The sequence below is a fragment of the Myotis nattereri genome (assembly GCF_964212035.1).
Source record: "Myotis nattereri genome assembly, chromosome: 15".
In the NCBI taxonomy this organism is placed as follows: domain Eukaryota; kingdom Metazoa; phylum Chordata; class Mammalia; order Chiroptera; family Vespertilionidae; genus Myotis; species Myotis nattereri.
The window spans coordinates 24,528,560-24,543,855 of NC_138090.1; positions in this window are offsets into that span (position 1 = coordinate 24,528,560).

Genomic DNA, 15,296 nt, shown 5'->3' on the forward strand with positions numbered 1-15,296 from the left:
CCACAGAGCAGGGCAGGGCCGATCAGGGGGTTGGGGCGCCGCCACTGTCACACTCAGGGCTGGGCCGATGGGGAGGTTATGGCTGTACCCTGTCACACACAGAGCAGGGCCCGTGGTGGGGGGGGGGGTTGGGGTGCCGCCCTCTATCACCCACAGAGCAGGGCCGATCAGGGGGTTTGGGTGCTGCCCCCTGTCATGCTGATCCCGGTGCCGGGAGGCCTCTTGGCTCCACTGATCCCGGTGCTGGGAGGCATATTACCCTTTTACTATATAGAATAGAGGCCTGGTGCACGGGTGGGGGCAGGCTGGTTTGCCCTGAAGGGTGTCCTGGATCAGGGTGGGGGTCCCCACTGGGGTGCCTGGCCAGTCTGGCTGAGGAGCTGAGGGCCGTTTTCAGGCTGACGGGTGACTGAAGCTCCCAACCGCTCGTTTTTTTCTTTTTTTTTTCTTTTTTATTCGGGGCCAGCTTTAGCTCTGAGGCCTCTGCTGCTGAAAACAGGTTTCTGGCCTTTGTTTACCGTCTGTATTTGATACAATGTTGCGATTCAGCTGGCTGAAGCCCGGCTGAGTAAAGCAGGTTTCTGTGGTTTTGTTTAGCTTCTATATTTGCAACATAGTTGCTTAGAGTTGCAGCTGAGAGGCTGGCAAGTCAGGCGGGGAACGTTGGAGTCCTCCATCACTGAAGCAAGCAAGCCTCCCTGTTCCCATCAGCGGCCTGGCTGCCAGCCGCCATCTTGGCTGGAAGTAAATTTGCATATCGCCCTGATTAGCCGATGGGAAGGGTAGCGGTTGTACGCCAATTACCATGTTTCTCTTTTATTAGATAGGATGATTTTCCATGATATGGATATACCACATTGTATATAATCGTCTGCTGTGGATGAATATTTGGATTATTTTCATTTTTCTTGTTATAATATACTAGAGGCCCAGTGCATAAAAATTTGTGCACTCAGGAGGGTCCCTCAGCCTGGCCTGTGCCCTCTCACAGTCTGGGACCCCTTGGGGGATGATCACCTGCTGGCTTAGGCCTGCTCCCCAGGGAATTGGGCCTAAGCTGGCAGTCACATTCCTCTGGCAGCCCGGGAGCCCTCGGGGGTTGTCCACTTTCCAGTGGGGAGCAGGCCTAGCTGCAGTCGGACATCCTTAGCGCTGCTGAGGAGGCGGGAGAGGCTCCAACCACCACCACTGTACTGGTAGCCATGAGCCTGGCTTGTGGCTGAGTGGTGCTCCCCCTGTGGGAGTACACAAACCACCAGGGGGCAGCTCCTGCATTGAGCGCCTGCCCCCTGGTGGTCAGTGTGTGTCATAGTGACTAGTCATTTCCAGTCACTCTGCTGTTAGGGTCAATTTGCATATTACCCTTTTATTATATAGGATAGAGGCCTGGTGCATGGGTGGGAGCTGGCTAGTTTGCCCTGAAGGGTGTCCTGGATCAGGGTGGGGGTCCTACTGGGGTGCCTGGACAGCCTGGGTGAGGGACTGAGGGCCGTTTTCAGCCTGGCCAATTCCCCCAGTGAGGACCCTTACCCCATGAGGGTGTGGCCAGCCTGGGTGAGGGTCTGATGGCTGTTTGCAGGCTGCCAAGTCCCCTAGCAGGGACCCTTACCCCATGAGGGAGTGGCCAGCCTGGGTGAGGGGCTGATGGCTGTTTGCAGTCTGGCCACAGTCCCTTCAGGGTGGGGGTCCCTGCTGGGGTACCTGGCCAGCCTGGGTGAGGTCTGGTGGCTGTTTGCAGGCTGATCAAGCCCCCCAGCAGGGACCCTCACCCCATGAGGTAGTGGTCATCCTGGGTGAGGGGCTGATGGGTGTTTGCAGGCTGCCCACAACCCCCAGCCACCCAAGTTCCCAGTGGAGGCTGGCTGGAAGCAGGTATCTGGGATTTATTTAGCTTCTATAATTGAAACTTTGTTGCCTTTTGCTGAGGCCACAGCCGGCCAGAGCAGGCGGGAAGCTTGGCTTCCTCCATTGCTGGGGCAACCAAGCCTCCTGCTTGCTCCAGCTCCGTGGCTACCAGCTGCCATCTCGGTTGGGATAATTTGTATATAGTCACTCTGATTGACTGGTGGGCGTGGCTTGGGCTTAGCAACGGTATGGTCAATTAGCATCTTTGTCTTTTATTAGTGTAGATAATGCTGCTATGAACATTAGCATATATAACAGTTTATTTATTCGTTGATGAGTTGACTTGTCTTCTTAGAATTTAAGCTCCATGAAAGCAAAGTTTGTTATAGATCATATATGTAATACAAGTACATATATAATTAGCATATACATATAATGTTTATATATATATGACTAATTGTGTTAGGCATTTGGAGGTACTTGATAAATATTTTTTAAATGAAAGAATAAATAAATAGTGAAAATACAGGCAGTCCATGGGTTATGTCAGACTCGACATATGTTGTTTCGTGGTAATGTCACCATCTCTCATTTACAGTATTTATAAAAAAAAAAAGTTCCGTCATTTTGACATATGTACATATGTGCTTTAAGTTTTTTATTATTTATTTACCCCTAGTAAAAGTCAGGAATTGTTATCTTTCTTTTAAAATTTTTTTACTGTTTCACTTCATTACTGCTGTGTATATACTCCATGTGAGTGCTTATGTAGGTGGGTTCTGACTTATGGCGAAGATCGCGTTATGCCATAGGAACGGATCTCTGTTGTAACCCAAGGACCTACTGCATAATGAAATCAGGGTGGCTATAAATCCTCCAGCTGTCTAGCTTGGAAATCCAGATTGGTACAGAATACATCTCAAGGGCATCCTGGAGGCTCTCCCTGAGCATCACTCGAGGGGTGGAGCCAGACTATCTGCATTTTAGCATGCTTTCCAGGGGATTCTGAGCACTCTGATGTTAGAGAAACCATGAGCCATGTGCTTCCTGGGAAAGGCTGCCTGTGGGTGGTGAAACAAGGTAAAGCTACTCATTTATCCCTGCTCAAACATTTCACTTTTACAACTTTGTTTATGAGAGCAATGGAGTTGCATTCCTTCCCCAGTGATGGTCCCATGTGAGGCATCTCCAGCTAGGTCAGATTGAGGCTGAAGCATTTTCCAAAAGTAATTTCAGTTTTCTTCTTTTTCCTTTTTTGCTGACTTTCTCACAACTCATCTGTGAGGTACAGATTTTCCTTTGTTATGAGGATGCTGGACAGTTGAAGAGGCAAATAAGGGAGCTTGCAGTTGACTTAGCAAAAGGGAAGCCTAGAGCCATAGATGTGACCATAGGGAGCCATAGAGCCTCGGGAAGGTAAGCAGCAGGTTGGGTGTGGGAGGACCAGCAGTCTGGATTAGCAGGTACCCTAATAGAGGCTTTGAAAAGCAGCATTCTCATATTTCAACATCCAGGCAGGTTCATAGCTTTCTTGTCTTGTATTGAACCAGACATACTGTTAGCTTGTTTTTTTAGTTTTGCAGATGTATACAGGACTTTCTTTTCTGGAAAAAGTTTCTGCTGGTTTTTAGAGGAAAGATTTGCTCTTTACTTTGATCTGACTTCTGAAATAATAGGCATATTTTTTTTTATAGCAAAGAAGACTTCTAAGAAGTTTGAGTATTTAGATTTGAAGTCTCCCCCCTGTGTGTGAAAGCAATATTAGTGTCACTTAGGTGTAATAGATGAATAGTTAATGTAACAAGAGATGGAAAACCTGAAAAAGGTCCACCAAGTGAAAATGCATGTTTGAGCTAAACTACTGCATTTTTGCTACCTTTTATTTGATAACTAGCATTAACTACATATGGGCACTGAGAGACTCTATGGGATAAATAAGGTATAAGTCTACCTGAAAATGCATGTACATTCAGCATAGTGCTTAGCCCTTTTCTCTCCTTTAGGATCCTGAAATAGAATGAGCAAGACTGGTATATATCCAAATGTGTATTATACAAAACAGAATAAGATGATTTTCCCCCCTTTATGTCCCAATTTGTGTACCCTCCTCTATTAGCACTTATATCACATTGTAATGTTTTACTTAATTAATATTTATATACTACTTACTAAAGGCCTGGTGCATGAAATTCGTGCACTGGGAAGGGGGGGTTGAAATCCCTCAACCTGGCCTGTGCTCTCTTGCAGTCTGGGACTGCTCAGGGGATTTCCCCACCACTGCTCTCGCCAGCTGTGAGCCCAACTTCTGGCTGAGTGGTGCTCCCACAGGGGAGCATACTGACCACCAGGGAGCAGCTCCTGCTTTGAATGTCTGTCCCCTGGTGGTCAGTACATGTAATAGCAACCGGTTGTTCTGCCGTTTGGTCAATTTGCATAGTAGGGTTTTATTGTATAGGATTGGATACTTTACTCTGTAGCAGGCACTATGTTGAATCTTTTATATAAAACTAGAGGCCTGATGCATGAAATTCATACAAGAGTAGGCCTTCCTTCTTCCAGCTGCTGGCACTGGCTTCCCTCCTCTGGCCACTGGCAGGCACCCGGGATCTGGGCTGCTTCCCTCCTCCAGCTGCCCGCAGGCACCCAGGACCTGGGCTGGCTTCCCTCCGGCCTGGCTTCGTCAGGAAGGATGTCTGGTCTAATTAGCATATTACCCCTTTATTATTATAGATATTTCATGTGACCCTCACTACAGTCCTACGAGGTAGGACCTATCATTAGTCTTATTTTACAAATAAGGCAACTGAGGCTCTGTGAGAGTATGTCACTTGTCCAAGGTCATGCACTTAGCATGTGGCAGACTTTCACTTGGGCCACTTGGACCTTACTTCAAAGCCAACTTAATATCTTAACTACTCACTTGATTCTAGCAGTTCTCAGACTGTGGTCCATGGAATCCTGGGAAGTTCCCTTTCGGAATGGGGTCCTTGAAGTCAAAACATTTTTCATAATAATATCAATTCATTGTTTGTCTTTTTTTGACATTTGTACCGGTGGAGTAAAAGCAGCGGTGACTAAAATTGTAGGTACCTCAGCATAAATCAAAGCAGTGTTACCAAACTGCACTGCAAATTATTGAATTCTTTCCTGGTACATACAATAAACATTTTTTTTTATATTTGATATTATATATAGGAAGAGTTGCATAAACTCATTGATACAATATATTCCAGATGACCAACGCATGATATAACAAAATAATGCATGGGTAAAGATCCACTCAAAATATATTGTGCTTTTTAAAGGAATTAATAAATGTGTTTTTAAATTTCTCAATTTTAATTTCTAAACTGCTAAATATTGATAGATATAACCCAACCCTTATATACAAAAGCTCTTTGGAGTCCTCAATAATTTTTTAAGAATGCAAAGGAGTCCAGAGATCAAAATGGTTGAGAAGCATTGCCATAGGCAGCTGGGAGCCATAGGAGATTCTTGAGCAGAAGAGTTATATTGTCCATATCTGTTAGAGTAACTCAATTCTGTGCCCTTTTCACCATAGAAAATGTCTCTGAAAATATTCACCATTGCCCAAGCCATTGTGGCTCAGTGGTTGAGTGTCAACCCATGAACCAGGAGGCCATGGTTTGATTCCCGGTCAGGGTTGCAGGCTCAATCCCCAGTGTGGGTTGTACAGGAAGCACCCTATCAGTGATTCTCTCTCATCATTGATGTTTCTATCTCTCTTTCCCTCTTCCTTTTTCTCTGAAATCAATTAAAATATATTTTTTAAAAATCCACCATTGCCATAGTCATTAGCATTTGTTAAGGCAATGAACCAGGTCAGATGAATCCAGTTGGGTGGACCCAGACTGAAGTATGAGTTTTTGAGAACTGCTATATGTCCAGCATTTAGAAACTAATAGTCCGTGCTATACACAGCATTACTTGTTTGCCCAAGAGCTGCAGGATCTGAATATCTGGTTCTCAAGAAGTGTGGCTCCAATCAAACAAAGCTGTCACCTTCATAGGGGCTTCATTCCCCAGGGATGTGCAGTCCATGTATAACCAGCGAATGAAGGATTATAGTCAGATGTGTGGGCTTGGACTGGAGAGGTTAATTATAGACAGGTTAACCTCATGGAAGGGAGAGGGCCATGTAAGTTAGATGCTCTGGTGAGACCGGAAAAGAAAATTTCCCTGCTAAACTCCCAGATAATATAAGAAAAAATTGCCAAGAGTGTCATATATCTAAGGCTAGGTTTTGTTATTGAGGTCTCATTCTCTGCCAGATATTGTGTTAAGCTATTTTCATGTATTATCTCATTTAGCCTCTTCAATAATTCTGTCAAGTAAGTAGTATTATTATTTACATTTTATAGATAAAGAAACTAACACCCAGACAGGTAGGTGGTTGAAATAGTGTTTGACTTTAGAGTTGGTTGTCTCCAGAGCCTCTAGTTCTTAACTCATTTATTGTACTTCTCCCTTAAAGTGAAATGAGAAAGTCAATTGGTTGGATGGCAGCCAGAAAACATTTGAGATATAAAAGAGAATAGACAAAAGGCATAGAGGCAGTAATGAAGACACTGTAGAAGGGACTGGATACGGAATGGGAGGGGAAGAGAGAAGCTGAGTTATTGTTGCTGGTGGTGTATATGTGTGCTGAGTGCCTTACTCTATACAGGGAGATACTAACCTGAGGCCAGTCCAGCTACTTGGCTGCTCTTCAAGGTGGATGATTGCTCTATGAAAACCTGATGAAATCAACACTCTGGTTTCATGTAGCCAGAAGTTTGGAGGCTGGATAATGGGCTGGAAGACTCCAGGCATAGTGCTGAGAAAAAGGATGGGTAGCATAGTACTGTCTGGGAAATATTAGCAGAAGATCATGGCAGAAGCAGAAGGGGACTTGAGTCCTAGCTCTGCCCCATTGGGGGAGCATTGCTTTCTGCTCCAGAGTTCTCATGTCTAAAATGATGGGAATACCACCTTGAAGGACTGTCCTGAGTGTTAAAGGAGGTAGTGGGTGGGAAGTCACAATGCATAGTGACCAAATCACACTATGTACTCAAATTCTCCTCCTTCTCTCCCTTCCCAACATGATGCCAAATGAGCTAATTCTGTCTAAGACCTTGTCTCTACCATCCATGCTTTCTCCAGATAATAGATTTTTTTTCTGCTAGTCTTTTAAAGACACCATTTATAGAGTGTTTAGGATATCATTTGGGAACTAAATTAACTGGACTCACCCAGTGCTCACTAGCTACATGGTTTTAGGCATGACAGTTGACTGTCCTTATCTAATTTACCTTTATTGTAAAGCGGGAGAAGAAGAGCATCTATCTGTAGGATTGCTGTGAGGATTAAATGTCATGAACCATGGGTGGTAGAGCACAAGATTGACCCATTGTATGAGCTCAATAATGATTCTTATCATTGTGACTATTATTTGGTGAGCATTTTTCTAGGTACTTTCTAAGTGCCATGTTGTTGAGTCTTTACAACAGTTTGGTAGGACAGGCTCCAAAATGCTCACTTTACAGATGAGAAAACTCAGCTTAGGAAATAGGGGAGCATGATGCAGATGGAGACTTTTCATCTTTTCTCTGCCCACCACAGTAGACTGTGGGACCCCTCTTTTCTTTTAACCACTGCTGTTTGTGATTTAGTAATTGGCTGTGGCCTAAGTGACTTGAAAGCCAGCGTACGACTGCTTTTTATTTTCCTATTAATAACCCACCTCAACAGCATTGAAGAGAAGACCCAGCAAGATCATCTATGTAAAAGTACTCTGCAAAACTTGGACGTATTCCACAAAATATTTGTTTTTTATTTCTGTAGGCCCCCATTCTGTTCCAGAAAGGGATTTGAAGTAGCCTATTAGTTGTCATTAGAGTGATGATGATTAATGATTATAATAACAAGACAGGCATAATTGGTTCAAATTGTGCCTTTTGAAATGGCCTCCACAGAGGCCAAGTGGTGGGGAGGGAGACAGCAGCCTCTGCCTGAGGGAGCTGAAAACATGAGCGTAATTGGTTAAAAGCAGCTTTCCTAATTGCTTTGGCAGGGGCCTGAGAGAAAGCTTTGGTATGATTATACGGAATGGGGCCCCTTGAAGCCCTGTGATTCTGGGTTAGGTCTGTTCCTCAAAACACAAGCAGAAAAGAGAACAGATGTTCAGCCACTTGACAGAGATTTAATAAGACACTTAGAAAAATCACCATGCTCACTTTGCCCTTCCTGACCCTTGGGTTAGAAGCTGGAGGAAGGCTTTTTCAGGCGGTTCATGTTTTGAGCTGGAACAGAAAGGGGACCTTGCTAGAGTTTTCCATTTATCTGCGATTCTGCTGTTCTCCCTCTGTCTCTCTCCAAAGGGTTTTTTGTGATGGGAGAAGAAAAGGTAACAACAGAAGGAAGAGGCTTGATTATTAGCAACACAGAGGTTTTGAATTCTGGTTGAGGATTGCATTACTGAAATATTCTATTTAGAGAATGAAGGACTAACATCCAGTCAGTTCAGCAGCTGTATGTGGTAAATTGCTGGCGTGAGCTGGAACACTCAGGAGGGAGGGAAGCCCAAAGATAAGATTTTTTCTGAAAAGGAATCCCCCCCTTGTAAACAGTGTTAATCACACACAGCACAGAGACTGCTGTCTAGACGTGTATAAGGGGACTCTGCTCTAGTCAGGGGGTGACCCAGGAGACTTGTCAGTGGCTACCAGTAGCTATAGGAGGTCAGAGAGTGACTCAATAATTAACTGGTTATGTACTTACTCAAGTCAGGTAACCACCCTAAGTCGCAGTTATCTTACTTGTAAAATCATACCTCATAGGGTTACTGTGATAATTAAATGGTACAAAGCAAAACAAAAAAAAATTTTTTTTAAATGGCTCAAAGCACCTGTATTCATTTCCTTTAGCCGTTATAACAAATCAACACAAATTTTCAGAAATTTGTTCACTTGCATTTCTAGGGGCCAGAAATCTGAACTCAAGATTTCAGTAGGCTTGAGCCTAGGGGGAGGGAATCCTTACTTGCTTATTCTTGTGACTCTTAGCAAACTCCAATCTCTGTCTCCATCTTCACAGGTCTTCCTTTTGTGGCTCTGTATCCCCCCTTCTCTTAAATGATGGTTTTATCACAAGGTTGTTAATTACATCTGCAAAGACCCTATTTCCAAATAAAGTCACATTTTAAGGTTCTGAGTGAACGTGAATATTTAGGGGATGCTATTCAACCCACTGTTGCAAGTAACTGTACTAGGTCCTAGTTGCTCAGATTCACTTAAAACACAATTAGTTTTTAACTGTATGCATCTGCATAAGTATGCTTAAGGGTTAATAAGGATGGGCTAGGATGTGGGGCTATTGATATTAAGTATATCAATAGCATATCATAACTATTAAACTTGTAGATTACTGATATTGGGTGTTTGAGCTACTTTGATATCAAGGTTTGTTTCTTACTCATCTTCCCCAGCATTGAGCACATACAAAAGGGAAGTGGCATTGGATTCAGAGAGCTCCAAAGATTGAATCTGCCAAATTTCTAGGCACTCCTGTTTCCTTTATATTCGTGTAAATTGGAGCTAACAAATTTTCTCTTCCTCACGGGGTTCCTGTGAATGTGGAGAAGACAAGGGGAGTGACTGCAGAGCTGAAGGCTTAGGGATAAAAGTTGGAGAGGTACTAAACCAACTAATGCGTGACAACAAATTTAACCATGCAAAGACATGAGCAGAGTCCACACAAAAAATCCAAGGTGAAGGTGGGCAGGGGAACTTGTGTGTTTCTGACAAATTCTTGGGATGGTGTTCTGGGTTATTTATGTAAGTCCATGCAGATCTGTGTGTCTCCTCTGGTCTAGGTACTGTGCTAACTGTAGGGAATTCACAGTGGGGAGTCAAGAGTACAGCCTTTACTTTCCTGGAGCTTACAGTTTAGAGGGGAGACAGATGTTCTTCAGAAAATCAACCAAAGATATAAAAAAACAATTGTGTTCATTGCTTGGAAAAACAGCACAGGGAGTAGCTATGAGAAACCATCTATAAGGCGCATTCTGAGCTAGTTTGGAGGAAGGGGAGGCCAAGGAAGGTTCCCTGAAGAAGAAGGGCTCAAAGAGATGTGGGATGGGGTGGAGTGGAGGGAGACTGGCAGGAGCAAGTTGACTGAGAATGAAGCGTTGCCAACATCTTTGATTACAGCCCTGCTAGGCCTATATGTCCCTGGCAGAAGGGGTTGCCTTCTCTCCAGCCCCAATAAAGATAGTCAGTCTGTCTGCTCCAGTTCATCAGTTTGGCAGCACAGGGCTACAGATATGTGTAGCTCACAGAGAGTTTTAATTTTGTGGGAAAGAGTTGCTACCATTTAATCCTTGGAAAACTCAGATACAGTTTTGGAGTTTCAACTTCACTTGCAGAATCTGAAGCTCTGGCAACACTGGCCTTTATGTCCTCAAGGCGACCCCCACAGGGAGCTGTGTAGCAGCTTTATACAGAGGCCCCATTGGCCCCTTTTCTCTGTAAACTTTCTGTCTATTCCCGGTAGACACTTGAGTTTGAGACCCCTGATCTCTGCCCTACTGAGGATGGTCAAATGGGAGAGAAAAAAACCCCCTCCTTTTCTTTGTAAGAGATAGATTCAAATTTAAGTCCTGACACCCAATTAGGAAAACTTTTTATATCTGTCCCCCAGGAAAGACATGTCCATCTCTCCATGGAAGGATTCTCTTCAAATGGGCAGACCTAAATGGCTTTAAATGGGTTTCCTTTATTCTTCTTTTTCCTCCTTTTCATATTTTTAAAAATAGCAATGTAATAACCCTTTTGGAAAAGAATATCTTATGCAAAAACCCAGTGTAAGGTACATATTAAAGTGAGTTTGCCCAGATTGAATCTGGAATACCCACCCTGGGACACTGGCTGCTCCACTACCTTTTGTTCTCCCTTAGGTAGCCTGGGGCATCTCTAGAGAAACCCAGGTCTCTACAGAATACAGTTGAGAGCCCTTGCCTAGTTGAAGGAGAGGTTGCTGCCAGTTGGAGAAACAGGGTGTAAGGCTGAAAAAAAACCTCAAACTTAAAGCAACAACAACAAAAAACAAAGGTACTGCTGGGTTCCTCAGTCTGTAACATGGGGCCAGCCTGAAACTGGATATCACGGGTCCAATCCTCGGACCCGTGATATAGACAGTGCCAAACAGTTCATGTACAGCTGGTGAGCATTAGAGTCTGCAAGCGTGCAAGGTCTGCCTCGTCATTGTGGCATGGAGGAGATGTGTAGCTGTACCCTTCTTAGAAATTTGTGACTTCCTGTGGCATGTAGCATGGAAAACCGGGCACTGTCCTACTGTAGCTTTGAAGTGGGCCCAGTTTTCCTTAGCCTGGTAAGGTGCTGGTCCATAGAACTCTGGAGCTGGGGTCTTGACTATGCTCTGAAGAAAATGCCTTGAGAGTATTCCCAGCAATGAGAGGGAGGTTTCTGAGCTTCCTGGGCTTAGCCTAGCAGCTGTACTGTTATGTTATTAAGGATGCTTGTCACTGAAGCATCACTGTCTGCAACCTTGACATGCATCGTTTCAGATTCATTTTTCAAATTTGCTTTAAAAGCCCAGGGCCCATCCCATCCATTAGTGGAACACCTCTGTGACAGGTGCCGGGAGTGATGGAGGTGGCAGAGAACTCCCTGTATGTATACTGCTGATTCACAGGCCAAGCCTCCTTGGAGGTTTGCAGGAGGCTTCCTCCTTCTCAGTAAAGAGCATTCTGCTTCTAGGGCCATGTGACCCTTACCTGCAAAAACATCTTTCTGTATAAGCCCATAAGGACCAGCCTCTTTATTTTTATGAGAGGGGCGGGGGAGGGAGAGATAGAAACATCAGTGATAAGAGAGAATCATTGATTGGCGGCCTCCTGCACACCTCTCCCCGCCATGGGGGAGCAAGCCCTCAACCAGGGCATGTGCCCTGACTGGGAATCAAACTGTGATCTCCTGGTTCATAGGTCAATGCTCAACCACTGAGCCACGCTGGCTGGGCAGGTCAACCTCTTTAGAGCCGATAGCTTCACCTGTCAAAGCTACTGGTATATGCTCTTCGGCAAACATCTGAGACTCTAGGTTTTTGTTTCCTCCTCTTCATAAAGAGGTAATAATACCTACCTCCCAACCTCACCTGTGTAATAGAAACCATAATACCCACCTCTCAATATCAGCTGCATAATAAAAATAGTAATGCCCTCCTTCCCATTCTGTTGTGAGAATTAGAAATAATACGCCTAAAATGCCAAGCAGTGAATTTAATACATAATAGTCACAGGAACTCTTTTTAGCTTTCTAGAAGCCCCAGCTAATTCACATTGTTGAGCCTCCAGGAATGTTTAAAAAATAAATAAATCCCCAAATTATTGCACATTGCTACATTTTAAATGTTTACTTTGGACAGATGCATAATTTTAATAAACATACAAAAATTGAAGGACTGTGTAAATTGCCTTATTCAGATGTGACCTCAAAAGTCTAAATCTATAGCTCTTGAAGAGATGGTCTGGGCCACATGTGCACTGCCCCATGCCCATTACAGGCCCTACATAGTCCTTAATAAATGATAGTCATTATAGCATGATATAATAGCATTATCTCTATCTTTTGATATTATAACAATGTTTCCTCTCCCTTTTCAACATGAAAACACTTTGTGTGGGGGCCAGGGAGCTATGGTGGGGGAAACTGGCATGGCTGACTCCAGCTGTTGGCAGCTGCTGAGAGTTGCTGTTGCTTGAGAGGGATCCTATCTGTGGCTTTGGTTTTTTTGTACTGAATGATACAGGTTGACACACAGACCAGATTCAGTTTGTACTCTGGAGAGTGGGGTGATTTCCGGTAAGGCAATCTCTGCTGGCTGTAAAATGCCCAGGCTGAATGGGGTCAGACTGAAATTCTTTCAGCTTTTTCCTCAGCAGAAGGGAGACTCCCTCAGGAACATCCGTAGGGACTCCAGGTGATGGTCCTATCAAAACAGCCTTTTCCTTTTTGGGACCATTAATCCCATACTTTGGCCACTGGCGAAGGGACTCATGCCTTACTGGGGTGGGAATAAGAGAGTTACCCTTCTTGGACTTTGTGGAGATGGAACATCCAGGTCTCCAAATGCTAACCTGAGGGAGGATTACCAACCGAGGAGAGCATCAAAGTATCTACTTCTTATGCAATGACAGGAACCTGTCCTGGTCTGGCTGGGGAAGAGAAGGTTTCTAAGACAACTGGACCGCTGCGACTTATAAGCTCTCAAGCCTCCTAAAGTCTGAATATCAACCCACATTAATTGAGTGTGGTGATCATACTCCTGAATTGAAAAGTAGGAATCATGGTTTGGCCAGTATTTGAATGACAGCAGCAAGGATGAGGTATTTTAAACTGGGGATCCTCTGAGAAAATCCAGGAAACATGACTACAACATGTATAAGTGAATGCTCAGAGCCTGTCTATCTGCGGCGTGGGGCCACCACGAAAGAGCATGCTTGTTATAAATTAATTTTGAAACCACTCAGTACTTTGTAATCACTCCTTGGACACGTCTGGAATTTACTGTTATAATCAAATGGAGCTTACTTCAAAGATAATTTGAGATTATATTTAGTGATATGCTTTATCATTGTTGTAGCACATGGTAATTAGGAATAAAATGGGAAACAATTCCCATGAAATATTGTGATTAGCACTGATTATGCAGACAACCCAAGTTTTCCTACTTACACCTTGTTGCTTCTTCCTTCTCAATAATTAGCATTAATTTTGCCTCCTGCCCTGCTATGAAACACAGATCTTGGTTCTAATTCCACACCTAGGCTTCCTTGGCCTCTCTTTCCCTGTTGATGGCTCTGGGATAATGATCAGAACACTTTTTGGTGCCCTTGAATATCTCCTATCTGCCCCTCCCCTGTCCTGGGTGCTGGATGGTGCAGGGGAGGCTGCTTAGCGGAGGTAGCTAGTGATCCTGATGTTGGTTAGGAGTGAGAAGTGTCTTGGGAAAATGCTCGGGGAGGGGAGGTTAGTTTAGGGGAGGAAGAGCAGTAGCCATCAGCTGGGGGGGGGGGGGGGGTGTCTCTCTGACAAGAACATTGAGAACATTGGTAGTGTTGTCTCTTAACCAGGTCATCTAAGAGGCAAAAGGAACAGCCCTTCCTCCCTCTGTCTGCAAACCTCTCCAGATTTTCGATGGCCTGGAATTCCTACTGGAGACAGACATTTCATTGCACACTAAGGGAGCTAGTTGAAGCTTAAACTGTAAAAACAGATTGTTCATACATTGATGAGAAGAGTTTCAGGCTCCAGGGTACTTGTCACTATCCTTATGCTTTTGAGTCAAGGTGGGGGCTAAAGAACAGAGGAACACTGAATATTGGCGGGCTGGGTCAAAGTGCTGAGTGGAGAAGTGACCCAGCATAGAGATGCCTGGAGCTAATGAGAACAGAACTCTGAAGTCTAGAATTTATCCTGAGAAAATGCCAGTGTGCTGTAGTTTGCCTTGTCCAGCTTGACCACTGGGAACTATACCTGAAACCAGGGCCCTGGGCTGCCTTCAAGGCTCTCCAAGGGTACAGTGTCTTTCTGGGAAGATTCAAGTTAGAGCAGTGCTGGTCCCTTCCATCTGACACACATAGTGGAAAGGTTGGGGGTGGGGTGAGGAGGGAGCTGGTATGATTCCTCTGCCCCAAGGTAAAAAGCTACCCTCACTGGAACACTGCTCAACGCTGCCCTTTAAGTCAGTCTTCCACTTGAGCTCTGAAAATGCAAATGAAATCACACCTTGCTCAGCTAAGAACCATCCAGTGTTTTCTAATGCTATTTGAATCAAATCCTGTCTCCTTATTTCAAAGCCCAATCTTGTTTGGTTCTTGCCTCTCTTTTGATATCATCTCCTACCCCTCACTTCATTCATCTGTCCTTCCTTCCTTTTTTCCTCCCTTCCATGCAGCCTCCCTCCCTCCCTCTCTCCCTCCCTCCCTCCCTCCCTCCCTCCCTCCCTCCCTTCCTCCCTCCCTCCCTTCCTTCTTTCCTTCCTTCCTCCCATTTGTCCATCCATTTACCTATCCACCTATTTATGCATCTGTCTGCTCTGGCTTAGACACAGTTGCTTTCTTGGTATTCCTTAAATGCCTTTAGTTTATTCATTCTCTGCACTTACTTTTCCTTCTGCCCAGTATACTTTTTTTCTCAATACTCACATGGCTCACTTCTTCCCTTCCTTTATTTGTGTCTCTGTTCTGATGTCAATTTATCTATGAGAACTTTTCATCACCACCCAGGGTTGTATTCTGGAGGAGGTCTGCAGGGGCTTCTGAAGTATGGTCTTCTGTTTCTTGATCTGGCTGCTTATAACATTTTTGTTTTTAGAGTGTTATCATTCAGTCAGCCATAATATTTGACTTGTGCACTTCTCTATGAGCA